Source organism: Molossus molossus, unplaced genomic scaffold (assembly GCF_014108415.1).
Source record: "Molossus molossus isolate mMolMol1 unplaced genomic scaffold, mMolMol1.p scaffold_m16_p_14, whole genome shotgun sequence".
NCBI lineage: Eukaryota > Metazoa > Chordata > Mammalia > Chiroptera > Molossidae > Molossus > Molossus molossus.
In genome coordinates this window covers 20203541-20230831 of record NW_023425349.1, presented here as the reverse complement: position 1 = coordinate 20230831, position 27291 = coordinate 20203541, and the positions used below count along the sequence as shown (strand labels likewise).

At 39.6% G+C, this 27291-nt stretch overlaps 1 protein-coding gene across 3 annotated transcripts in view; it reads left to right on the top strand.

Annotated features, from left to right (window-relative positions):
• KIAA1958 (KIAA1958 ortholog) overlaps positions 1–27291 on the top strand; it is a 232443-nt gene that overhangs the window by 139149 nt on the left and 66003 nt on the right. Inside the window, exon 1 of one of the 3 annotated variants that reach the window (XM_036261803.1) lies at positions 9358–9508. The exons of the other annotated variants lie outside the window; for them this stretch is intronic. The gene's annotated coding sequence lies outside the window, so the exon portion shown is untranslated. Of the gene's footprint in view, positions 1–9357; positions 9509–27291 lie in introns of those variants that run through there. 3 annotated transcript variants of the gene reach the window in all.

Below are 27291 nucleotides of genomic sequence, written 5' to 3'. Positions count from 1 at the left end.
ACACAGTGGATCAGAGTGTAAAGGTTAACACTCAGTATTGATGTGTTGAAACCACGACTTCATTAATGTCTGCTCAGTGGAGCAGAGTTGGAGACCAAGGGCCCTAGAGGCTGCAGAGTGAATCCTGGCCTTGATGTGGCTGCTGACAGACCACATTTTGTGGGACAGCCTCAATTTCTCTCATAGGAGACTGATGGCCTAAATAGATACCTTGGGGAGTCTCCTTGGATTAAAAATACCTAGCATTATCTGGCTGCTTTGAATTTTTTCAACGGTGAGGTGTAGGTGTGAATCAAGGCTTGGAAGTAGCAGAGTAGCTTTAGCATGCTGATGTCTCTGGATAGCTTCAGGATGGGGCATAGATTATAGATTATAGTTTATAGATTGTATAGGTTATATGTTCCAGTCTTCACAAAATTTGCAAAGATACCACAGTTAAAGGCAGGTGCATTTAAACCAATGCCCCACCCCCCCATACACCCCTTCCTTCCCACTCCCAATTGATTTTCTTTTTTTAAAGCCTTTTTTTTTAAATGTAAAAACTATACTTTTTTTTTTTTTATCCTCACCCGAGGACATTTTTCCATTTTTTTGTTCAGGTAGAGTGGGAGGGAGAGAGAGGAACAGAGAGAGAGGAGAGAAACATCGATGTGAAGGGACACATCGAGTGGCTGCCACCCGCACGACCAACCAGGGCCGGGGACAAACTGCAACCGAGGTACATGCCCTTAGCGGGAACCGAACCCGGGTCTCTCCAGACCGCAGGCCGACGCTCTAACCGCTGAGCCAAACCGGCCAGGGCACTATACTTTTTTTTCTAACTTAACATTTAGGAATACATTCAGAGGGACTTCTGTTGTTGTTGTTCTTAAACCAGAGGAAAATTACTTTGTTCGTAATATAACCCTGTCCCTAACAGCCAGTGCCCAACCTCCTGTTCTTTCTGTCACTGGGAAACATATGAAGAGAATAGGGACAGGAGTGGTCATTTCCCTGGTTGCTTCCTCAGGTTTAGTCTGTTTTAATAGAAGATTCTGATGTGTGTATAAAACAGTGGTGGGATTACCACAGCATTTTGTAGCCCAGCTCTGGAATTAGGATAGCAACATCAAAAACTGGAGCTCCATTCTAGTAGTCTCATTTCATGGAGTTAATGGGATCAGTTCCTCCAGTCTGCTGTGTGCCACTGTGCATGGTATAAGTTTGCCCTGTGCCTTGATAAGGAAGCTAGTGTAGCTTTCAATGGAATGACCATGAATTCTTCATAATGGGATTCATCAGGACACGAAAATGATAATCAAGAACTGTACAAAACTATAAGGCCTCTTTTCTTAATAATGGCCCTAGAAATAGCCCTTAAAAATCATTGCAAGAAAACTTGGCTGTCTATTTACAACACTGTTTCAAAATGGAGAAATAATTGTATCATATAATTAAATAAACTATTAACATTTGCTTTATCAATCTATATGTGTGTATACATACATATATGAAATTATATGTGTGTGTACATGTGCATACTTTCTTATTGGACCATCTGAAAATAAGTTGCAGACATGATACATCTTGGGTTTCCTTTTTTTATTTTAATCCTCACCAGAGGATATTTTTCCATTTATTATTATTAGATACAGTGGGAGGGGTAAGGGGGAGAAAGGGAAAGACAGACATCGATGTGAGAGAGAGACATTGATTGGTTGCCTCCCTCACGACTCCAACCAGGCTGGGAATCAAACTCGTGACTCTCTGGTCCGCAGGCCGATGCTCTAACCAGTGAACATAGTCTGCCAGGGCTTGGGTTTTTTTCTTATTTATTTATTTATTTATTTATTTATTTATTTATTTATTTATTTATTTATTTTTATCCTCACTTGAGGACATTTTTCCAATTTTTTTGTTCAGATAGAGTAGGAGGGAGAGAGAGAGAGAAACATCGACATGAAAGGGACACATCAAGTGGTTGCCACCCGAACGACCCAACCAGGGCCGGGGACAAACTGCAACCGAGGTCCGTGCCCTTAGCGGGAACTGAACCCAGGTCTCTCTGGATCTAACCGCTGAGCCAAACCGGTCAGGGCTGGGTTTCTTTTTAAGTGCAGTTTGTCAAAACAGTCCCTATATTGTATTGCAACTACTTCCTTCCCCTCTAGTTGCCCTCGCCCCATGTTAGCACCCCCTACTGGGTAAGCTGTATTGACAGTCTGGTATGTATCCTTCCATATTTATTCCATGTTTATTAATTACATGCACACATATATTCATGTGTGCAGTTTTGTCACTGTTTTACAAAATGGAATAATATGTACATTTTTCTGCATCTTGCTTTCTTGACTCAAACTTACCTTGGAACTTCTTTAAAGTCAACTGATTTAACTATAATTAATTTATTATTTTTAATATTAACTTAAGATTATTTTACACACCATAAATACACTTAAACTGTACAGTTCAGTAGTTTTAGTATATTTACAGAGTTTTGCAACCTGATCACCCACAATCAGTTTGAGAACATTTTCATCACCCTAAAAAGAAACCTGATATTTATTAGCATTTACTTTTAATTTTTCCCCAAAGTCACTCCCAGTCATTAGCAACCACTAATCTACATTGTCTCTATAGATTTACATATTCTACCTATTTTATATAAATGGAATGTGTGATTCTTTATCACTTGATTATTTCACTTAGAATAATAGTTTCAAGGTCCATCCGTATTGTAGCTTTTAACTGTATTATCTGAATATTTTACAATGATCAGGTATTAGAAAAAAACACCGTATTTAAGTTTTCTATTATAATGTTCTATTAACAGTAGTTGATTATGTGGAGGTCATATGAGTGATTATTTTGCTAGTCTATCAACTTTTATCTGATAGTAAAAAAGTAGGAAAACGCTATCAGAATGTTTTCTGTGATCACGTTATTATAGTACTTACATATTAAAAATTTTATTTTATTTTATTTTATTTATTTATTTTTTTTAATCCTCACCCGAGGACATTTTTCCATCCTTTGTTCAGGCAGAGTAGGAGGGGGAGAGAGGAACAGAGAGAGAGAGAAACATCGACGTGAAGGGACACATCGAGTGGCTGCCACCCGCACGACTGACCAGAGCCGGAGACAAACTGCAACCGAGGTACATGCCCTTAGCTGGAACCGAACCCGGGTCTCTCGGGACCGCAGGCCGACACTCTAACCGCTGAGCCAAACCGGCCAGGGCAAAATTTTAAATCACTTAAAGAGAAAAATGCCTTAAACATTTAAAAATTCCGAAAATATTTTTCTAGTCCTTTTGGTTTTTGTTTAAATTTCTAAGCTATTTGATATTTCATGTTATCTGTTTATTAATACTATTAAAAATATTATTATTTTTTAGGTAAACAGGCATATCATCTAGAAATAATGCTGGTTTTGTGATTCTTTTCTAATATTTTTATCTGTCATCTTGTCTTATTGCATAGGCCAACACATTTGGAACAGTTTTGAATTCTTATGATTAGTAGGCATCCTTATTTTTAATGGCAATCTTTTATTCCAGTTTTAAGCTTTTATGATTTTTGTAAGTATTTATTGCATTAAGTAAGCCATGGTGGATGTGACTCAGTGGTTAGAGTGTTGGCCTGCATACTGAAGGATTGTGGGTTTGATTCCCGGTCACATACCTAGGTTGCAGGTTTTAGCCCTGGTTGGGGAGCATGTGGGAAGCATCCAATTGATGTGTCTCTCTTACATCAGTGTTCCTCTCTCTCTCTCTCTCTCTCTCTCTCTCTCTCTCTCTCTCTCTCTCTTTCCCCTCCCCCTGTCCTCCCTTCCACTCTCTCTAAAAAAATCAATGGAAAAAATAGGATTAACCAAAATAAATAAACACATAAACAAATAAAATAGTTAAGGCGGAATAGTCACATCAGGTAATTAAATGAAAAAAACAGTGTGATGAAAAACAATTCTAAAATGTAGAAAATGATACCTGAAGGAAGAGGATAATAATTAGCTGGTGAGACTGCTAGAAATTCTTAAATTCAGACACAAAAAAAGTTAGTTCTGCATATATCCCAAATCACTGTGTTAGAGTAAAATGAGAAAAACAGAAATGTCAAGGAGCCTGTAAGGTCTGAGAAGTAGTGGGACGCCACTCGTGTATGCCCAAATGTGTGTCACTGGGTAAATCCTGGGGCTCAGGTGTGCTTGGAGACGAAAGCCCTTGTAGAAGAAAGTATGCCAATTCTCGAAGAAAAACAAATATATTTTTCTTAGCACTGTTTTAGGAAGTATTCATTTTGTCAAAGGTTAAAATTAGTGAATGAGTTAGTTGCCTTGTGCATATATTCTTCTTGAATATACACAGTAAATATGATTGTATTCTTATGAATATATTCTTAATTAATCTTGATATTCATTACATTTTAAATTGAGCTTAAAATTTTCTAATATGATCAAGAGTACAGGGCATAAATATGAATATCTGCTGTTGAAAATATGAATATATCTTAATGAATATATTGATATTCATTAAATTTTAAACCAAGTTAAAAAATGACCCAATGTGAAGAACATAGTTCATGAATATGAATATAAACTTATGAAAATGTTCATGAATATATTGATATTCATTAATTTAAAACTGCATTAAAATGTTTTCCCTGTAGGGCAAAGAAGAATATATTCATGAATATATTCATAAGGAGGATATATTCATGAATATAATCATTATAAAGAATATATTCACATTTATTGAATATATTCATGAAGAATATATTCATAAGAAAACTTAAACCACTCTACAACTCTTTGCTTTTTACAAATTAAATAGTTCTTAAAATGCTGCTATAAAGCAAATACTAAAATTTTATTGAACTCTTCAGTACGTGAAAAAGTATAACTTTGGCATGTTCAGTGAATTCATCTATTCACGAATTAGCTCCCAGTGAGTAATTTTTGGCAAATTAATTTGGAGCCCTCTTTCTCAACATGAGATGAACCACTATTTATTATTATAGCATCTATTCTGAGAAAACCAAGACAAGAAAGAAAGGATATTGAAAATAGCTGGGCTATCTGAATAGTCAGAGAGGATCGATTAATGACACTAAGGAAATGATAGTGCCTGTTAGACATGATGACACTGCATGACATCCAAGAGCAAAGTACTCAGTAAATGAGGCTAGCATGTCAGGCAGTGGATGTAGTCAGACATTGTTATTTTAAGTTCCCGTTCATCTCCCTTGGGTTTACATTCATAAGACTGTCTAGTATAGTAAGAGACTGGTTTCTGGGGTTAGACAACCTACATTCGGAAACCAGACTCCATTTACTGCCTCTATACTTTGTCTCTTTTAAAAAAAAAAAATTGAGATAATTTACACACAGTAAAGTACACACATCTTTAAAATATTTAGATCGATAAATTCTTATATATGTAAACACCATATGAACACCACCAAGTAAAATGTAAAACACTTTTCATCACCCTTGTGCTCTTTCCTAGTCAATACTTACCCTCTAGAGATAACCACTGTTCTGACTAGTATCACTATAGATTATTTTGCCTGTTCTTGAAATTCATATACACAGAATATATAGTAAGTATTCTGATGTGCCTGGCTTCTTTCACTGAGCATAATATTTCTGAAGTTTATTCATTATAATTGTGTGTATCAATAGTATGTTCTTTTTATTATTATTATTATTATTATTATTATTGCTGTCCATTGTATAACTGTACAACAAAATTTTAATTCATTCTGATTTTGGGTTGGTTTCAGTTTGGGTCTATTAGGAATAAGACTACCATTTATATTTTTGTGCTTTCTGTGGACCTCATTACTCATTTCTCAAAGTCTTATTTGATGAGCTCTGGCCGGTGTAGCTCAGTAGGTCAGGTGTCATCCCATGCACCAAAAGGTCGCCGGTTCGATTCCTAGTCAGGGTACATGCACAGGTTTCAGGTTTGGTCCCTGGGGTTGGATGCATTCAGGAACTAACCGATCGATGTTTCTCACATCGATGTTTCTCTGTCTCTCCCTGTCCCTTCTTCTCTCTCTAAAATATCCATAAAACAACTCGATGTGTCCCTTCACGTCGATGTTTCTCTCTCTCTCTCCCTTCCTCTCTCTCCCTCCCATTCTATCTGTACAAAAATAAATAAATAAATAAATAAAATATCCATAAAACACACAAGAAAGTCTTATTTGATGAAAGGATGATCAATTATAGTATATTACATACCTAATAGGCAGCACATCTGCTCTGCTTTGAGACAAATACACTGATTAAAAAGGAAGTTTTAGCAATAAAATACAAAATAAATATGAATATAACTAAAAAGACTGCTGTCTGATATTTATGAATAGATTTTAGATTAGATAATGATTGAAGAAGTTGGAATGGGGTCAGTTCAGAATGGGCTTTGCAGGCCACGGAGGGATCTGGATCTTTTCTTTTTAGTGAGGTGCTAGGTGCTACATTAGGTGTTTTCCATTCCTCTCACTTAGCATTCCAGCAACGTTAGCAAGTGGGCGCCACTAATTTTCGACTGTAAACACATGTAGGGTATACCTGGGAGGCACATTTCTTTCTTTTGCTGTAGGATAAGTTAAGATATTTTCAAACTTGGACCTGATGAGTCTGAAGTTGACAATGCCTCTATTGTCTTAATAAAGATGTTTTCTTTTCCTGTGTACCCAATTTTTGTGCACTAAAATCCTCCTTCCCACATTTCCATAGTATGTTAGATTCATTACTTAGTCCTTTTCTTATCTGCAGCCTTTTCTTTTTTTCTTTTTTCTTTTTACTATACAATGGAGAAAAATGTTTAACAACTTGAAAAGTTTTCAAATTTTTCTATACTGTCAGACTTGAGTGAATGTTAGATCTGAGAGAATCCTCAGAGACCATCATTCAACCCTTTATTTTATTGATCAAAAACCTGAAATTCTAATTATGGCCTCAGTGTAACTCATGGCACACGGTTTTGTAATACTTGTTTCATTGTAGGCATTTCTAGCTAGACTTTAAACTCAGTGGGAATGTGGATCACATCTGTCTTACGTAATGCTACATCTCTGGCACTGAGTGCAGTGCTTGGAAGAGAATACAGCAGGTTGTATTGACTGATGTTTCATTATAAGGATGAGAAGCTATAGGAACTTAACTCTTATTTATATCAATTAGCCTAAAGTAAAATTGGTTTTGTTATATGTCATTTTGCTTGAACTCGCAGGACATATTAATAACATTAAGTGAGGACTTATTGTAGATGTTCAGTTATTGGTGTTAAACAAATAAATAAATATTGGTGAAGGGCCTTGCAGCTCATAGCTGCTGAATTACAGTTTAGCATATTTAATGTTGGACTTGTATTCCACCACTTTAGAGAGTCAAGGTTTATGGAAATTATTAATTTCTTTTCATGCATGGCAAACTCTACAACTTACACATTTCTACACTCTGCTCCCCCCCCCCCCCCATACTGGATTTCAACATGCAGAGGACAGCTGTACAGAACAGCAGTTGACCAAAGAGACAAAGAGGATGTGCTGCCTCAGTTTTGCCAGGATAATGTGTAAATTCCTGCTTGATAATATATAAACTCGTGAATGGCATAAGTGGATGGGACTGTAGCAGATATCTGTTTCAGCCCCCTGGTTTCTCCTTCCTACTGAAGTTCAGGCTCTTTAGCTTGGCCTTTGTAACTCTCCATGCTATTCCAACCTGTTTTTCATAAGTCCTATCTGGCTGCCTTCCTTAACCTATTCTGTTTGCGAGCAAATGAAAATGTTTGCTGTTCTCTGTGCACCCTGCACTTCTCACTTTCTTGCCTTTACTCAGCCTTGTTTTCTTTCTGTAATGCCTACATTACTCTGTACATCCTGATTCTATTTATTCAGTCAGTCCACAAGTATTTATTGAAGCCTCATTAATCTTTGAGAATTCTCCACATTTGCTAACCAGTCTAAGTCTGCTAGACATTAATTTGTTAAAATGGCTTTACACATGATTAAAGCAGTTCTGTAGCATTTCTTTTCTTCTTTTTTTTAATCCTCACTCTAGGATATTTTTCCATTTATCTTCAGATAGAGTGGGAGGGAGAGAGAGAGAAACATCGATGTGAGAGAGACACATCACTTGGTTGCCTCCTGCATGACCCTGACCAGGGCTGGGAACTGAACCGCAACTAAGATTCATGCCCTTAACCAGAATCAAACCCACAACTCTTTGGTCTGTGGGCTGTCACTCTAACTGCTGAGCCAAACTGGCCAGGCAGTTTTGTAGTGTTTTTAAGTAACTTCTTTAAATCATGCATTTTTGGAAATGGTTTTAGTTTCAGTTTACATTCATCCTGCTTTTTTGTGCTCAGGTGTTTGCAGCTTCCAAACACCAGAATGAGAGAGTGAGATAAACAGGTCCCCATAAGTAGACACTAGTATTTGGTTTGTGTGTATGGGGGCGGAGTTTGAATGGAGACTGGTCAGCTCATTGGTGAATATGTTTGAGTATGAGAGCTTTTGCTTCTCTCCACAATCTCATGATTATAGGGTCATGGTTAATGAGCATCTGGATAATGAGGACTTCTGTACTTTATTTGTGGGAGTGGTGCACACTTGCTCAATAATCTGTTAGGGAATTTAGCTCACCACTCATTCGGGGCCTAAACTGAGTGAGTGCTCCTCATGAGATCCCTGGAACGTGCTTCTTCTTTTTTTCTTTTTTTTAAATGTGTGTTTATTGATTTTTTTTAGAGAGAAAGCTAGAGAGAGACAGAAACATCCAATCAGCTGCCTCCTGCACGCCCCCTACTAGGGATCAAGCCAGCAACCCGGGCATGTGCCCCGTGAACTGGGAGCTCTCAGTCCATGGGATGTCGTTGCTCAATCCATTAAGTCACACTGGCCAGGGTGGAATGTGCTTCTTTAAGTTGTCATACTTGAAAGTTTCAGAAAATTTGGCAGACTGACAGAGTATTAAGGATCTTTGGTTTAAAACCTTTATAGTTCCCTTGTTTCTAATGCGTAGCCTGCTTTCACCATGTTCAAAGTAATCCACCCTTAGTGTTTACAGGCCTAATGTATATGCAAGTGCATAAATAGATTTCCAGCCTGGGGAGAACCAGGCTGGTGTCAGGCAGGGTCATTAAAGAGGCAATCACTTTTGGCATGAGAGGTTTAAAAATCAGAAATTGATGGACCTCCCCTCCCCCATGTCCTCATGAAACAGTGGTGCTTAATGTTCAGATATCTTACAATACAGAGATGATTACCAGGAAAACACCAACATGGGCGATTTGGGGATTAATAATTTAAAAATAAGGAAAATCTCCTTCCTTCCTTCTCCAGCACCTTGATCGGGTACTCCGGGTGAAGGTCGGGGGGAAGATGTGGAGCAATGGCAGCAGCTCTGAAAGCCAGCGGGAGGAGCTTGGGTACCATGTCTTTGGAGCAATGAGCACATCATCCCTTTCAGATGGGCACAGGGTTCAGGAACATCACCTGAGAGGTCGTATAATGTAGTGGTGAGTAGCACTGACTCAGGCAGACTACACTGGCTTGAATCCTGACTCTTAATTTACTAGGTATGTGACATTGGACAGATTTCTTAAACTCTGACTCAGTTTTCTCATCTGTGAAAAGGAAATAATAGTACCTCCTCATAATGGTCAGTTTATTAACATCTAATGTGCTTAGAGTAGAGCCTGGCTTATAGTAGGTGCTATCTCACTGTGTATTATTAACTTTAATTCTCAGAGGAGCTTTCTCTGACATTTCTAAATAGGTCAAGTCTCTGCTTTATAAGATCTAATGGCACCACCTATCACAGTAATGATGGTGAGTACCATTTACTAGATTTACTTATTTGATTATTGAGTTAATGACACTTTCTGCATAAATGAGAGTAAGAACCATTTTATACTCCATTGATCACAGAGCCTGATAAGTGTTCAAGAAATATTTATTGAATGAATAAGTATTTTTACAACTATAAAACAACTCAGCAATAAGATGTTATTTCACCTCTTAAAATTAGCAAAGATTTTAAAAGGTAATACTGTCACTACTTCTCAGCCTTTTGGCTAAGATAACGTGTAAAACAACAGTGCTATCATACGTGGGCAGAGGAGTAAGGAAGCAGATACTATATTATGTACTGTAGTTGGGAGCTGTCTGTGCTAGACCCAACTATGAAGACAGTTTGACCAAATGAATTAAAGAGCTCTCTGCTTTTGTTTTTATGTCTAGGCAGTTATCAAAATCACATACAGGTATATTAAAAGGTTAATATAAAAAGATATTCATTGTAGCATTTATACTAGTGAATAATTGGAATCAAAATAAGCAGAATGTCTAAAAGTAAAGGTTTTGATATTTACAGTATATTTATCAATAAAAATCATGTAGAGCCATGGTTCTCAAATGAAGATTCTTATATTAGCTGCAACACAGTCACCAAATATTAGGTAAAAACAGCCCCAAGCTTAACCTTTTGGGAAAGCTAGTCAGAATCACTTGAAGCAGAATCTCAATTGGAGCTAAGAAACAGAGTCTCTATTTTCTGATGAGAAGCCTAGGGGATTCCAGTGCACAGCCTGAACCACTGTTGACTTCAGAAGAACCTCCATCCCCCCAAAACAATTAGGAAGAAAGGAACATGGGATCAGAGTACCTGTAAAGATGTTAGTTCTGAGCATCTAACAAGCCAAGGGAAAGTCTTCTTCCACTCACTAGAAAAATTAGTGATGAGTTTCCCCCAAAAGAACAAAAGGTCCTCCCAAAAACTGGGGCAGCAAGGCTTGCTTCAGAGGTGATAATCCTACCTTAGAGCTCACCTCCAGGTGGCATTTTGAAGAAATATTTCTCGGTTGGAACTAGAGGGTATTTTACCGAGTGAAATGTCAGACAGAAAGACCAAATACTGTATGGTTTCACTTACATGTGGAATGTAATGAACAAAACAAATAAACAAACAAAACGAAACCAGCCTCATAGAAACAGACCAAAAAGATGAGGTGGGGGAAGGGATAAAAAAGGTGAAGGGGAATATAATCAATAATATTGTGAAAGTTTACACAGTGACAGGTGATTACTAGAATTAGGGGGTTGATCCCATTGTAAAGTATAAAAATGTCAAATCACTATATTGTACACTTAAAAACTAACATAACTAATATAGTATTGTATACCAACTACACTTACTGTAAAAAACAAAAACAAAAAGAGTCAGTGAACTCATTTGTGGTTTTAGTTACCATAGATGCTCCTGAGATCCCATGAGCAGAGGCCAGGCAAGTGCAAGGTTAAGGAACAAATAAGACAGAGGTGCTGCACCACACAGAGTAGGTGGTCATGGTATTCACCCTCTGACTTCACTTGGTACCTCTTGGGAGCCAGGTGGAGTTCAGAATAGTCGGTGATGCCTCATCTTCCTGGAGTAGACCCAAGCAGCCTGTCAGCGCCTGCCCCTGTGCTTCCCTGGGAGGCCCAGCTGCTGGTCTCTCTCAAAAATCCTCTGCACCCAGGGCAACGTCTGCTGCCTTCAAAGCCCAGCAGCTCCTGGCTGAGTTCCTTAGGGTGGCACTGGGCACAGTTTTGAAAAGTGTACCACCTGATATTCACACATGCACAATTCAGATACTCTTACTTGATTTACAGGCCTGTAGCTTTACTCTCTAATTTTGTTGTGAATTGGATGTAACACAGCCCTCTTTACTTAGACTTCAGTGAGCTAGGCATAACATTGTAGCATACTTTCTGGGTCAGTTTTTAGTAATGTACAGTTGGAATTAAAGGTGACACATACTTGTTGAAGGTTCTTTAGCCAGTGAATATTTCAGGTGGATTGTTAAACCCCTCCTCTCAACTGCTGCTATGCTTCATGTAATTCTGTACATGAGGGGCGTCTGTTCTTGTCAAGTTGGGCAGGAGGTAGCCGGACATGGGAAGCATGCAAGATTGAGCTAACAGGTGGACAGAACAAGTAGGTAGCATATTTCAAATCAAAGAATCCATGAGAACTCAATTGAGTTTGTTCACTTGGTGTGTAGTCATTCAGTATTTGTTCTGTATTTGTTGAAGGCCTCTGTGTATCAGGTTTTGTTAGTAGTGCTGGAGACACAGTACTGGGTAAGGTTTCTACCTCTCTGTAGTCTGTATTCAGTACTGAGAGAAGGATCAAAGAGCAAGAAGGTGCCTTGCACACAACTGCTTAGCCCCTGAGCAGTGTATTTTTGTAAAGATCCCCAAATCCTAAAAAACATTTAGAAATCTAATTCTGGGATTTGGGCCTCAGCAGTAGGGAAAATGGTGATGCCATTTGCTGAGATAATTAGGGAAACATTACAGAATATATAGCTGCTAATGAGATTCACAGAGGTGGACGAAATTATCATCTAGCAGAACAGTACCATGAGACAGGCTGCCGCCGAACTTAGTTTTAAAGGTCAAAAAGCACTAGTGACAGAAAGTGGTAAGTAGCCCTAGGAATGCAAAGTGAGTCGACACTGAGAAATCTGTAAGTATAACTTAGGATGTGGCAATTAAAGATCAAATTTATAGTTGACTAAACTACTTGATAAAATTCAACATCCTTTATAATTAAGAAACAGAAAACATTTTAAACTTTATTAGAAAATGTATTAGGAACAAATATCTAATATCATACTTAATTAGTAAAACACTGGACGCTTTGCCATGAAAGTTAGGAATTAGAAAACAATTTTGAAAGACAGGGATGAGGAGGGATTTGCCTTCCTACGAATAAAACCATATTCAGCTATATGTATTTTAAATGAATCAGTATTAATTGTAAAACAGGTAGATAATCAAGGAATGAGAACATAAACTAAGGAAGTTTTTGTGCTTTTTGCAAAGGGATCATACATAATATTAAACCAAACCATATCAATTTTTTAATTCCTTTGCATTTCTCGGGAAAATGGTTTCTTTTCCTCTTACAGTATTTTCTTTTTTTTTTTTTTCATTCATCTTCAGATAGAGTGGGAGGGAGAGAGAAAGAGAGAGAGAGAGATACACCAATGTGAGAGAGACACATCGAGTGGTTGCCACCCACACGATCCCAACCGGAGCCAGGGACAAACTGCAACTGAGGTACGTGCTCTTAGCGGGAACTGAACCTGGGCCTCTCTGGTCTGTGGGCTGGTGCTCTAACCGCTGAGCCAAACCGGCCAGGGCCCTCTTACAGTATTTTCTTAAATGAATGCTGTGAACCTGAATTGCAGGGTTTAGTTCTATTACCAGTGTCCCTCTTCAGAGTTTCGAAAATATTTCACTTTATGCCCGGCCAGTGTGGCTCAGTGGTTGAACATCAACCCATGCACCAAGAGGTCATTGGTTTGATTCCTGATCAAGGCACATGCCCAGGTTGTGGGCCATATCCCCAGTGGGGTCATGCAGGAGGCAGTCAGTCGATGTTCTCTCTCTCTTGCTCCCTCTCCCTTCCTCTCTCTCTCAAATCAGTAAAGGGAAAAAAAATTTATATATATATATATATATATATATATATATATATATATATATATATTTCACTTTATGGACAAAACTAGGTTACTTGCATTCCCAGCACCTGTCACAGACTCATCACATCTGGAACACTTATACCACCCTCATTCAGAATGGAGGGGCTACTACTATGATATATATAGTAGTTCCAAAATCTCATTCCCATGAGCAGATATTTTACAATAATAAGAAAGACCTGTCTTCCTTTCCTGAGGACCAGTAAAGATGTAAGATTTAATTTATATATTATATAATTGTATCCATACTTATTACTACGTTTAAAAGGAAAATTTGTTTATCCACTGTGCATAAAGAAAATACATCTCTGTCTGAATGTTTCATCTTTTTCTATAAGCCTTAGAGGTTAGCAGTAGTATAAACCAGAATCTTTGTAAAAACCTAGTAATTTTTGGAAACTAAAGGCCAGGGATGAGTTCTTAGAATTGAACCAACTCTGCAGGTTTCTGTGCTTAGACATGTGAAGGACATATTAGAGACAAAGGTGACTTGCAGGATTCTGATTTCAGCAGCTGAGGAGATGGTAATGCATTTACTGAGAGATTAATTTGGATAGTAATTGTCAGGGTATATATCTGATAACCAAATGTGTAGGGGTGGTTGAGAGACAATAGTCTAGTGAGACAGCATATGAGGAGAGTGCCAGGACCATTAACAAACTCTGGTTTTAAAGGTGAAAAAGAGGGTGATGAGCCCCAGCAAGGGGAACTGAGAAACAGCAGAGTGGGGAGGGCACTCTGGTGGAAGCTAAGGAAAAAGAGGTTTTTCATTAAGGCAGAAAGCTCTTCAAGCTGCTGAGAAGCCAAAGGAAGAGAACCAAGGAGTGTCAGTTGATGTCCTTGATGTGGAGGTTTTTAGTGACCTTGGCCAGAGCAGTCTAGTGGAGAATAGAGTGGCAGGTGTGTATTTTCACATTGTTTTCTGAAATATGGGATCAGCCTGCCTTTGGTACACTTACCAAGGTGGGGCTGTATTTTTGGCATCTAGGACAGATTCTTCATCATCAGACACTGTTAGCTTTTGAGTCTTAGAAAATTCCATCAGGAAAATGAGGCTATATAAATTTAAAGGCAGCTAAGAATGTGAACACCACTTATTTTGAGATAAAATTTTCTGTTTTTCTATTACTGCACTTCTTCTTTGAGTAGGCTGTAAACCATGAATCATTGTGTTAAATCATGTCATTGGTGGGGAAACCACTTTAAAATGTGATCAAATAATATTGCTGGTAAACACATATGGAACAATTGGAATGAACTTCCGAATGCCATCACCAGAATATGGTGAGAGCAGCATTGGTTAGAAGGGAGCAGGTGAACTGTGGTGCATGTAGGGTACGAAGTACTTCAGATCCTTCCATCTATTATCCTGACTCTCTTGTGGATGCTACAGTGTTGCTGAATATTGCTGAAGATAGGTATCTAATGAGGAAATTCCAGAACCTCTCTTAGCCTCTTTGCTTGTGTTTATCTTTATGCCTAGAAGTCTCTTCTCTTCTTCTGCCCCATCCCTTTTCTTTCTTTATGAATTTCTGCTAATCCTTCAGCGCTTAACCTAAATATCCTTTCTTGGAGTTTTCTGTGATCTCCCAGAAGAACAAGTCTCTCTGGTTTTATGCTCTCTTAGCACTGAGTATATTGGTTTTGCAAAATTCTTATCAAACTTGCAAAAAAATCATTTCTTGTATAATTAGTTGTTTGTCTCCCCTGTCATCCTGCCATGGTGAGTTCTTGTTGACAACATTATCCCTAGTGCCAGTGTCATTCAGTATTTGTTGGATGGAGGGATGCCACTGAAAAGCCCATATGATTTCTCTTAAAAGAAACACTGGGACTGAAGTTTTAAGATGACTGCAAAATAGATTCCATATTCTGCAAGGGCCTATTTGCATGACTCCCAGGGGTGTCTGGATAACTGAGCCTTATTCTGTAATGCTGCTCTAAATTTAGGGCTGTACTTTGATGACTGTGTTAGTCTGAAGAGTCTGAGAAAGTTGAATGAGGATCTCTCTCTCTCTCTCTCTCTCTCTCTTTTTTTTTTTTATCCTTACCCGAGGACATTTTTCTATTTTTTGTTCAGATAGAGTGGGAGGGAGGAAGAGGGGGAGAGAGAGAGAGAGAAACATCGACGTGAAAGGGACCATCGAGTGGCTGCCACCCGCACGACCCAACCAGCGCCGAGGATAAACTGCAACCGAGGTACGTGCCCTTAGCGGGAACTGAACCCAGATCTCTCTGGACCGCAGGCCAACGCTCTAACCGCTGAGTCAAGCCAGCCAGAGCAGGACATCATTTTTGACTAAGTACACCATACTGTACTGTATATTCTCTGGGCCTCATTTTTTCCATGAGTTTGCTGTGCTGTAATGTATGTTCTCTGCAGTTATATTGTAGACCACCAAAATGGGGGGAAGCCCCCTTATTTTAGTTGAACAGTTATCAAGTGGTTGTTCTAAGCATTTTACAGTATGTTCTAAGCATTTTAATCTTCACAATAACACTACGAAGTCAGTGTTATTCTTATTGTTTTACAGATTAGGAACTAAGATGCAGAGAGGTAAAGTAACTTGCCTGAGGTTACATACCTAGAAAATGGCAGAGCTAGGATTTAAACCCAGACTGTTTGACAGGAGTCCATGCTTTTAACTTCTGCATTGTCCCAGCTGACATGAGGTGGTCCCTCACACACTTCCAGAACAGTCCGTGAAGAAATTCTTTGGTTTTATGCATATAAGGTTGGGCTTGAAGGAGGACAGTTGAACTTTTAGAAAGTTTGATGTGACCCTTCCCTAATCAGGTTTACCTACAGCATCCACCCTTTGGGAGACTTAGAAGCTTTTATCTACACCATTCAGTGAAAAATGTTGCTGATTCTCTGCTTTGCACCTGTGTGACCAGACTTCCAGACTTCCTTTTTTTTTTTTTATCCTTACCCAAGGACATTTTTTCCATATTTTGTTCAGATAGAGTAGGAGGGGGGGAGAGAGAGAGAGAAACATCGACGTGAAAGGGACACATCTGTGGTTGCCACCCACACGACCCAACCAGGGCCGGGGACAAACTGCAACTGAGGTACATGCCCGTAGCGAGAACCAAACCCGGGTCTCTCTGGACTGCAGGCCGATGCTCCAACCGCTGAGCCAAACCGGCCAGGGCCAGACTTCCTTTTTTGTCCACCCTTCTATGATTTACCAGGTCTCATCTTTCAGATAATCTGCATATTGACACTTGTCAAAATGGTGTCTATACAATCATAGTTTGAGCTCATACATTTACTGCCCTTTCATCTTAAATTTCTATAGAAATGGTCAGAGAAATAGAATCATAGGGGGGAAATCATCACTGCTGAGATACAAGAAAGTTAACCCTCATTCGTAAGGTCACATTATCTACTCTGCTCCCCTCAGCAACCCCCAAACCAAATTTGGATAAATCCTTAAATGAACTCAAACCCTGAGCTCAGAGTTCCCAGGGCTATTGTCAATGTTTTTATAAATCAAATTTTTATGTTATGATTGTGCAGAAATGTTCATGGATGTTTTGTAATGTTTAATGTGCACCAGTCCTTTTATCAGTCTCTTTGTACTGATCTGTATATTCAACTATCTATTTGGTACCTCTCCTTTTGGGTGTCTTGAAGGCACCTACCTCAAAGTGATATGGCATAAATGAAACCTTTGTTAGTGGTCAAGTGAGAATCTATAAACTCTTCCTCCCACCTCCCATGTCCAATCTTTCGTCTGCTACTCCTTTACTTATTTTTCAGATGTATCCTCTTCTTTTCATTTTCCCTGCTACTATTCAAGGCATGTTACCAGTATATCTTACGTGAATTACCGCATTGTCTCTCCTAACTGGATTCCTGCCTCTAGCCTTGGTCTCTCTCAACTATAATCAGAATGATGATTCTAAAGTCACTTTTCTTGCTTGCAACTATATAATACTTTCTTACTGTCTCTGCAATAAAGCCTAAAGTTTTACATGATTTGTAAGACCTTCATAATCTGGCCCTTGATTACTTTTTCATATGTATCTTGTATCATCTTCACTCCTTATGGGCTCTTCCTTATGATCTTCTACTCAGTCATACTGAACAATTTCCATTTCCTCAAACAGCATGTTCTCTGTACCTTCTGGTTCACACAGGACCACTCTTTCTGCCTCTCCCCTGACTAACTGCTATGCATCCTTTGGTTCTCAACTGGCACATCATTAGGGTATTTAGGTAACTTTCCCCACCCGTCCTGGTCTAGGTTAAATGCCCCTGCCTTATGCTCCTACAGCACCTTGTTCCATCTCTGTTGTAACACCTTCTACACTTTATTGACAAAAAAAATTTTTTTTATTGTTTCTCTTTCCTCCGAGACCAGTGATTTTCAACTGGTGTGCCACAGTATACCCGACTATTTAGTCAGGGGCACTGACCTCTTTTCCCTTAGATTGTCAAATAAAAGAAATGACAGCAGCCAACACAGTAGCTGTCCAGTATGAATGAATCAAAATTATATATATTTTTTTGTCAAATTGGCAAAAAGAAATGTGCCATGAGATGAAAAGGTTGAACATCGCTTTCCTAGACTTAAGTTCTGTGATGATACAGTCTGTCTGTCTTTGTTACTCTGTATTTCCAGAGTTCAGCCCAGTGTTTCACAGTGCTTAAATAATGTATTTGTTGAAAGAATGGATGACAGGTGACATTTTACATTTGACTCGAGGGAGTAAGTTAAGTGAATCTGTCTGAAGGTACATTTTTATACTCTCGCCCAGGAAGCTTGACTAAAATGACTTTGAAAGTCAACTGAAATGGTTTCCACTTTTCAAATGATCTTAAATGGTTTCCCAAAATGAGACAGGGCATACTCTTTATAGAAAGGTATACTTTGTCTACAGGTTGGGAGGTTTTTATATGTCAGTTACACAGACGACAGCAGTCCTCCTTATCTGTGGCTTCACTTTCTGTGGTTTCAGTTACCTCTAGTCAACTCTGGTCCAAAAATATTAAATGGAAAATTCCAGAGATAAACAACTGTAAGTTTTAAATGGTGTGCCATTCTGAGTAGCGTGATGGAATCTCCTGCCTCCCTGCTCCATCCCACCTGGGACATGAATCATCCCTTTGTCCAGCGTCTGCACGCTGTAGCCTGTTAGTCACTAGTAACCGTCTCAGTGTTCAAGTTGACCGTTGCAGTATCCCAGTGCTTGTGTTCAACTCACCCTTATTTTGCTTATTAATGGCCCAGAGTGCAAGAGTAGTGACGCTGCTAATTTGGAAATGCCAAAGAAAAGCCATAAGGGGCTTCCTTTAAGTGAAAAGATGAAAGTTCATGATTTAATAAGAGAACATTCATATAATTTTTATCACAGTGTATTCTTATAAATATTCTGTTTTATTATGTTATTATTGCTATTCTCTTCCTGCATCCAATTTATAAATTAAACTTGATCATAGGTATTATGTATGTATAGGAAGAACATATTATACGTAGGATTAAGTACTATCCACAGTTTTAGGCATTTACTGGGGTCTTGGAACATATTCCCTGAAGATAAGGGGGGGGGGGATACTGTATTCACATTATGCTGTCAAAATCAGTGATTCCTGAATTCATTGCTTTTTAAAGGAAATTGAGCAAATTACCACTCCTAACCTATACATTTGCTCTTCCTCTTATGATATTTACCTTGACTGAGAACAAATCTATCCTGGCTGCCAAGATAGAAACCAAGATAGACTCTCTTTTCACCCTCATCCCTCAAAAGCAATTCATTGCCAATTGCTTCCTGTTATTTTTGAACAGAGCTGTCTTTTCTTCTCGCTTTCATTCCCTAGGCCTCTGGTCTACACTCCTGAAAGAGTTCCTTTGCCCCTTGCCACCTTCTAATATGTCTCAAAAATCATCTTTCTAAAATGTGAGTTTGGCCCATGTGTTTTTTGCTAATGAAGGACCTTCACTAAGTAAACTCCAAGCTCTTTTTGGTGCACAAAGACAATCATGCTGTTGCCCTTGTATTATCTTTCAATTTAATCTTTCCCATAGTTCCCATCTTTTTTCTTTTTTTAATCCTCACCTGAGGACATTTCTCCATTTATCCTCAGATGCAGTGGGAGGGAGGGGGAGAGAGAGAGGAGAGAGAAAAACATCTGTGTGAGAGAGAGACATCAACTGGCCACCTCCTGCACTGAGATGAACCACAGCCGAGGCACATGCCCTTGACCTGAATTCAAACCTGTGAATCATTGGTCTGCTGGCAGATGCTCTAGATGCTGAGCCAAGCCGGCCAGGGCTCCCATAGTTCCCATCTTAAACATGCAATCCAGTAATTACTGATGTCCTTATAGTTGGCTAAAATCATCGCACTGTTTCAAGTCACTGTGCATTTGTCTAGAATGCCTTTGCATCTTTCAGAAAGCAGATCCTGACTTTCTTTGCATTCCTCACCCCAAAAGTAGAATTACAGTCATTATCCCCATATCTGAAACATACTTTATATTGTACCATAGTCTCTTAATTAATTGACTTACATATTATTAATTTCTAAGCTTCTTGAAGTCAAGAATTCTAGCCTTATGTATGACCTCATCGAAATTTAGCTAATTACATCTTCAATGACCCTGTTTCCAAATAAGGTACTGGGAGTAAGGACTAAAAATTATCTTTTTGAGGAGATATAATATAATCTATGACACAGTGGTTATCATATAACAGGTAATCAGATGTTTATTGAATTGAAATATAAATGAAATATATGTTATTACATATTCATTATATAGAATTACTTGATTCTTTAGGGTGGTTTTTTAAAATTACTAGGTACAGCCCTGGCCGGTTTGGCTCAGCGGTTAGAGCGTCGGCCTGCGGTCTGGAGAGACCTGGGTTCAGTTCCCGCTAAGGGCATGTACCTCGGTTGCAGTTTGTCCCCGGCCCTGGTTGGTCGTGCGGGTGGCAGCCACTCGATGTGTCCCTTTCACGTCGATGTTTCTCTCTCTCTCTCTCCCTCCCACTCTATCTGTAAAATTACTAGGTACAGTCCGGCCGGTGTGGCTCAGTGGTTGAGCATTGACCCATGGACCAAGAAAGAGGTCACCGGTTCGATTCCCAGTCAGGACACATGCCCAGGCTGTGGGCCTGATCCCCAGTGGGGGGCATGCAGGAGGCTGCCAGTCAATGTTCTCTCTCATTGATATTTCTATTTCTCCCTCTCACTTCTTCTCTCTCTAAAATCAATAAAGGAAAAAATAAATTACTAGGTACAAAGTATCTTTTAGATTTGTCTATTTCCAAAAACTACATGATGGATTGAAAATGAAAAAATATACGATCTTAAAGTGAAAGCAAATATTATGTTCTTTGAATTTTTATTCGAAAGCCCATTTTTAATGCCTGTACTAATTTATGTAACTTACATATAAAATTTTTGTGAAACAACAGGTGTGTTGTAAATTTTGGAAAGCACATTTTAGGCCTCAATATTAATAAATACCCTTTTCCTGTCCTTTAACTGTATTTTTTTTTATCCTCACCTGAGGATATTTTAAAAAATTAATTTTAAAGAGAGAGGAAAGGAGAGAGAAAGGGAAACATCGATGTAAGAGAGAAACATCCATTGATTACCTCCCCCATGTGCCGTGGCCAGGGATTGAACCTGCTACCTGGGTATGTGCCCTGACCGGGAATCAAACCTGAGACCCTTTGGTGCATGGCACAATGCTCCAACCAATTGAACCACATCAGTCAGGGCTAACTGATTTTTGTTTGTTTGTTTGTTTTTTTGGTACGTGCCCCTAGCGGGAACCGAACCCAGGACTCTCTGGTCCACAGGCTGACGCTCCAACCACTGAGCCAAACTGGCCAGGGCAGGGCTAACTGTATTTTTAAGTAGTATCTTCTCTTTGCCTCTTTAATGTGCATTAATGTTGGAACTCTTTTCTTCAGCTATTTTTGGGGGTAAAAATCCCAGTTGTTTGCATATTTTTTCCATTTTTAGCATATATAAAAATTGCATTCTTTAATGGGAAAATGAAGAAATTAAGCTTATATAATCTTATAAGAGTTGTAATTAGTGGGAACATAAACAAGAAAGTATACATTATTCTCAATAGAGAAGAAAAACATAACCTATCCAGAAACACTGAAGTAGGGAACAGACTGACAAACCTCAGAGGGAAAGGGGGTGGGGGGAGCAGGAAGAGATAAACCAAAGAATTTATATGCTTATATGTGTAACCAGTGGACACAGACAATAGTGCGGTCACAGTGGGGTGGGGGGTGTCAATGGGAAAAAAAAGAGGGACATCTGTAATACTTTCAACAATAAGAAAAAATTCTTCTTTGACAGGGATACAAATATACAAAGTAAAAAAAAAAGTAAAACATAACCTTATTTCGAGGCTTTTAAAGGAGCCTCCTCCTCATGTGGTGCAGGCCTCCTCAAACAAGTGGATATTTTGCTCCCCTCTCCTATTTTTGGAAAATATTTGCATAATTCTGGTATTGATTCCTCCTTGAATGTGTGCTCGCATTTACCAGTGAAATCTTTCTTTTTGAGAAGATTTTATTTTAAATTCAATTTCTGCCCAGATTTTATGTTTCTTCTAGTGTCAATTTTGTTGCTCATCAGCAATTGAGATTTAGTAATATTGAAACAGCAACAACAAATCCTTTGGAAGGTGCTGAACCTTATAAAGAGAGATTTCAAGGACGGCGGGGGCGGGGGTACGTTGTTGTAACTGAAGTCGAGTGAAAGCCAACGTAGACATTCACTGCTATTTAGCTGGTAACTGTCAGATTTTGGAAATGACAATAATTGTTTAATAAATATTAGCTGTAATAATGATTAGTTTTATATTTTTGTTTTACTGGAACCTAATGATCAGTGTTTGGTTTAATGGTAGAAAGTCTGATTTTCTATTTGATGTGTTTCTGATTTGGGCTTTAGTAATATAACTACTAATGCATAGAATGTCTGCTTGCCTAAGTTAACATACAGTGTTATAGCTTTGCTTGCTAATTTAAGACAATCAGATCTTATATTTAACCTAAACTGTGCTCGGCAGGACTCCTTAAGTTTCTGTTTTTAATGGTGTCAATTGATAACCCTGTAAAACTGAGTGTCCAAATCCAATCATTGTCCATATTAGATATGTGAAAATACTGTCTGAAGTCATTTTTCAGTTCTTGAAAATACAGAAAAAGCATTTTTTAGTGTGGAGCTTATCATCAGATTGCTGAAGGAAATGAGTAGATTCTAGAAACTACTTACTCTCAGCATTTTGAAAATGTGTTGATTGTTTTATTACTGATTCTATTTTATGTTGAACTTACATATTCTGTAGTACATTGATAGCTATTTCTTGCCAGCTTGGACTCAATCCATTTAAGTACTCTAAATATCAGCTAATTATGCTCTCATAATTAACATAAGTCACAATCAGTTATTTTCTCCTTAGCCCATGACATTTAAAGTGATATATTGCTTTACCATCACATATGCCATTTTTAATGATGTTAAATCATGATGCCTAAGGCAAAAGAAAAGTAGCACCGTCCAGTACACCAAAAGGTTGTGCATTCGATTCCCTGTCAGGGCACCTACCTAAGTTTCGAGTTCAGTACCTGGTTGAGGTATGTATAGGAGGCAACCAATCAATGTTTCTCTCTTTCTCTCTCTCTACCCCTCTCTCCAAAAAACAACTAATATACATTTCCTCGGGTGAGGATTAAAAATAAGATTTTAAAAGGAGAGAGAAGTATTATATTGATATCTGCTAAAAAGAATACAGTATGAACAGGTTTCCCAACAAATTGGAAGTTGAGTGATGTTCCCTTAGGTAACTAATGTGAATATAGATACAAAGGCAAGGGGGTGCTGAAGTTACACAGCAATACTTGGATATAAATAGATTATTTAGATGATTCATAATATGCTTATATTAATTGTGTTTGTTATTATGACTAAATAAAGATAGTTATAAACATTTTGACATAGAAATTCAGACCTCCCAAGAAGTATTTGTGGAGTCCAATCTGAGAAATAGTTGCATTGGGACATGGTACAGAGAAAAATGAAGGATTCTGCTCTAAGGTTTCAAAAACCAGAGATAAATGTATAATTTTTGTGTGTGTCAATTAGTACTTGAGTTCAGCTCTGTGTAATAAAATACTCCAACAACAGTGGCTGAAGCAAGGTCAGGGTTCATCGTTCCCTATGCAGCAAAGCATCCCAGGCAGCTCAGAGCTGACGCAGCGGCTCCATGCAGCCACCAGGGACCCAAACTCCTCTGGCTACTCTCTCCCATCCTTCACTTCTTATTTCATGCTCCAAGTGGGCCTCTGCTCTAGCCATCATTTTCTTGTTCCAGGGAGGAAGAAAGAGGACAGAGAACAAAAACCAGCCAAGTCTGTGTTTTAGAGAACTTTCCCAGAAACCCCAAAAGTGACTCTGTTTACATATCAGTGGTCAGAACTGTGTCATTTGGCCAACCCAATTTCAAGGGAAGCTGGGAAATACATTTTAAGTGAGCATATTGCTGCCCCAACAGATTGGGACACTATAAGGAAGAAGGGAATGGACACTGCTGGGCAAATAGCAGTCTTTGCCCACCAATAGATCACATTCAGACAGCTCAAGAAAATAAACAAAACCAGTCTCTTTTATCTGCATTTCTTCTTTAACCAAAGTTGTATGAAAGGAATATAAATGAAATAAGTCCATAAATTGCTGGAATATGAAGGAAATGTAAAGGTCATTTAGTGCAGTCAGATAAATAGTGACTTGTCTGAAGCCACGGGCATCTGTTCCAGAACGAGAATTTGGATTTCCTGAGTCCCATACCAGTCACTGTTCTTTCCATTTACTGTGCTGCTCCCTAAAACCTGGCTGCTCGTGTGTTACTCACCTACATAGACAGGACAGCTCTGCTTTGGTTACACCATGAGGGAGAAAGTCCTCTAATCCCTCGAATGCTTACAAGACAAATGACTGGAAGACATCTCATGTTTCTTATTGGAGGATTTTATAGGGTCAGTTTGAGAGTGTTGATTGTGTTGCCAGTATTTATATGCTCATTTATTCAGCACCAACAAAAGATTATAAGATCTCAAGAGCAGGACCAGGTCTTACTAATTTCTGTATCCACAAGTAGATGAATGAATAACCGCATGTAGTTTCTGTCCTGAGGGAATCCTCGGTCCAGTCTGGGAGACCGACAAGAATGTCAGCAATGATGGCACAGAACACACAAAGTTCCTCGAAATGATGGAGGTGTACAGGTGAAGAGAATCTATATAAATCTCTGGGGCTGAAAGAGGGTCTGGAAAGACTTGAATAGGAGATGGTCTCAAGTTCATCTTGAAGGGGTTTTTCAGGTGAAGAAAGAAATCTGCATATCAAGCCAAAGAACATGTTTTTAGAAACCCAGAGAGGGTGGGAAGCTGTTTAAAGACGAGACCACAAGAAATGTGGGAAGAGGCCATGCTAGCAGAACATGAGGCTTGAGAGACTGGCTGTGGCGTGGCCACATCACAGAGGCCTCATAACACGTTAAAGGATGTGAATTCACCTAACTCTGCTGATGGGATGCCATGGGGGCAGGGCAGGGAATGGGGAGGCTCAGATCACCTGGTGTAGTTAGATCTCAGCCCCTCTTGTCACCCAGAGCTGTAGAAGACCAGGACAAACTAAACCACACATCAAGTTCCTGTTCCGGGCCAGATGACGGCGTAGGTAAACATACGCGCCTCCTCCCACAACCACATTAAAATTACAACTAAACTATAGAACAATCATCATTCAAAATCGCCTGAAATCAAGCTGAATTGAAGTCCTACAACTACGAAATTAAAGAAGGCACATTGAGACTGGTGGTAGGTGTGGAAGCACTAACGGTCTGGTCCCACACCAAATCAGGAGGGGCCCAGCGTGTGTGGCTCACTGGTTGAGCATCGACCCATTCAACAAGAGGTCGCTGGTTAGATTCCCTGTCAGGGCACATGCCCAGGTTGTGGGCCGCATCCCCAGTGGAGGGCATGCAGGAAGCGGTCAGTCAATGTTCTGTCTCATCGATGTTTCTATCTCTCTCCCTCTCCCTTCCTCTCCCTCTCTCTCTAGTCAGTAAAGAAAAAAATATTTTTAAAAGAATCAGGAGGGATACCTTGGCTGTGAAGGTCCTCCTTGAGGAGTGAGGGGTCCCTGTCCCACACCAGGCCCCTCAGCTCAGGGTTCCAGTGCCAGGAAGTGAAGTCCCCATAACTTCTGCCTGTAAAAACTGTCAGGGATTGAGGCTAAGGGAGGCTGAGGCTTCTAGAGTCCCAGGCAGTTCCTCTTAAAGGGCCAGCACAGACTTAGTTGACTGGTACCCTCCAGGCTCCAGCGTAGGGAGGCAGCTTGAAAGGCACCAGAGACATACAGAGAACTGAGATGTTGGCATTGAGGCAAGAGCTACAGGGCAGCTTTCTCTCAGACATGCTGGTGGAAACTGTTGTTCCTTTGGTGAGCCCTTCCCCCATGGGGCCAGCAGACGGGCACCATGTCTGGGACTGCAGCAACCTGGCCCATACTGTTTGTTCCACCTGGGTGAGTCCCTGAGGCCCTGCCCCACCCAATTTTCAGGTCCACCCAAGCTGTTTCCAGTGGATTTACCATAGGAATGGCCTGTCTTGGCTCCTGTTTCAGGTTTTCCTAAATTCTCTCAAAAAAAGCAGCATCTGGCCTCAGCAAGCCCCAAACCTCTCAGTAAGTAAGTAGCCCCAGGCCTGGCACTAGGAGCAGCCAGCTTTGGTTCACAACTTGACTTTGCCTGGGCATCTCTAAACCCAGCACAAGAAGCAGTCATTGGCAGATCACTTTGTAGCTTATATCTGGTGGTCCCGGATAGAACATAGGCAGTGGCTGACCTTGCCCCAGAGCCAGCACACCCAGTGGACAGCTTCAGACCACATCGAAACACCACCACCCAACCACCTCCACAAGCGACACACTAAACGAGTAGAGTCAGTGGGTACCAGAGCCCTGCTGAAGTAAGTCTTGCTCTTTGTGATGGGCCCCTGCACAGCTGGTCCTCCAAGGTAGTCAGAGGTCAGTGGGCACAGCCAGTCCTTGCAGCTGATCAACCTGAGTAAATCCCTCCCATTGACATGCCAACAGTAATCAAGACTCAATTACAACAGAAGGGTGTACAGTCCACACTAGGGGTGCACCTCGAGGGCCCAGCTGGGGTGATCAGGGAGGCTGTACCACTGGACCCACAGGACCTCTACTACATAGAAACAAACACAGGGAGGCAGCCAAACTAGGAGTCAAAGAAACATGTTTCAAATGAAAGAACAGAACAAAACTCTAGGAAAAGTACTAAACAAAATGGAGATAAGCAATCTAACAGATGCAGAGTTTAAAACACTGGTTATAAGGATGTTCAGTGAACTTAGTGAGGGCCTCAAGATCATAAAAAAGGACCAGTCAGAAATGAAGGATGCACTAACTGAAATAAAGAATAATTTACAGGGAATCAGTTGTAGAATAGGTAAAGCCAAGAAGCAAACCATTGGTTTGGAATATGAGGAAGCAAAAAACACCCAATCAGAACAGCAAAACGAAAAAGGTATCCCCCAAAATGAGTACAGTGTAAGGAATCTCGAACAGCTTCAAGGGTACTAACATTTGCATCATGGGGATGCCACAAGGAGAAGAGAGAGAGCAAGAAATTGAAAACCTATTTGAAAAAATGACAGAAAACTTTCCTAACTTGGTGAAGGAAACAGACATACAAA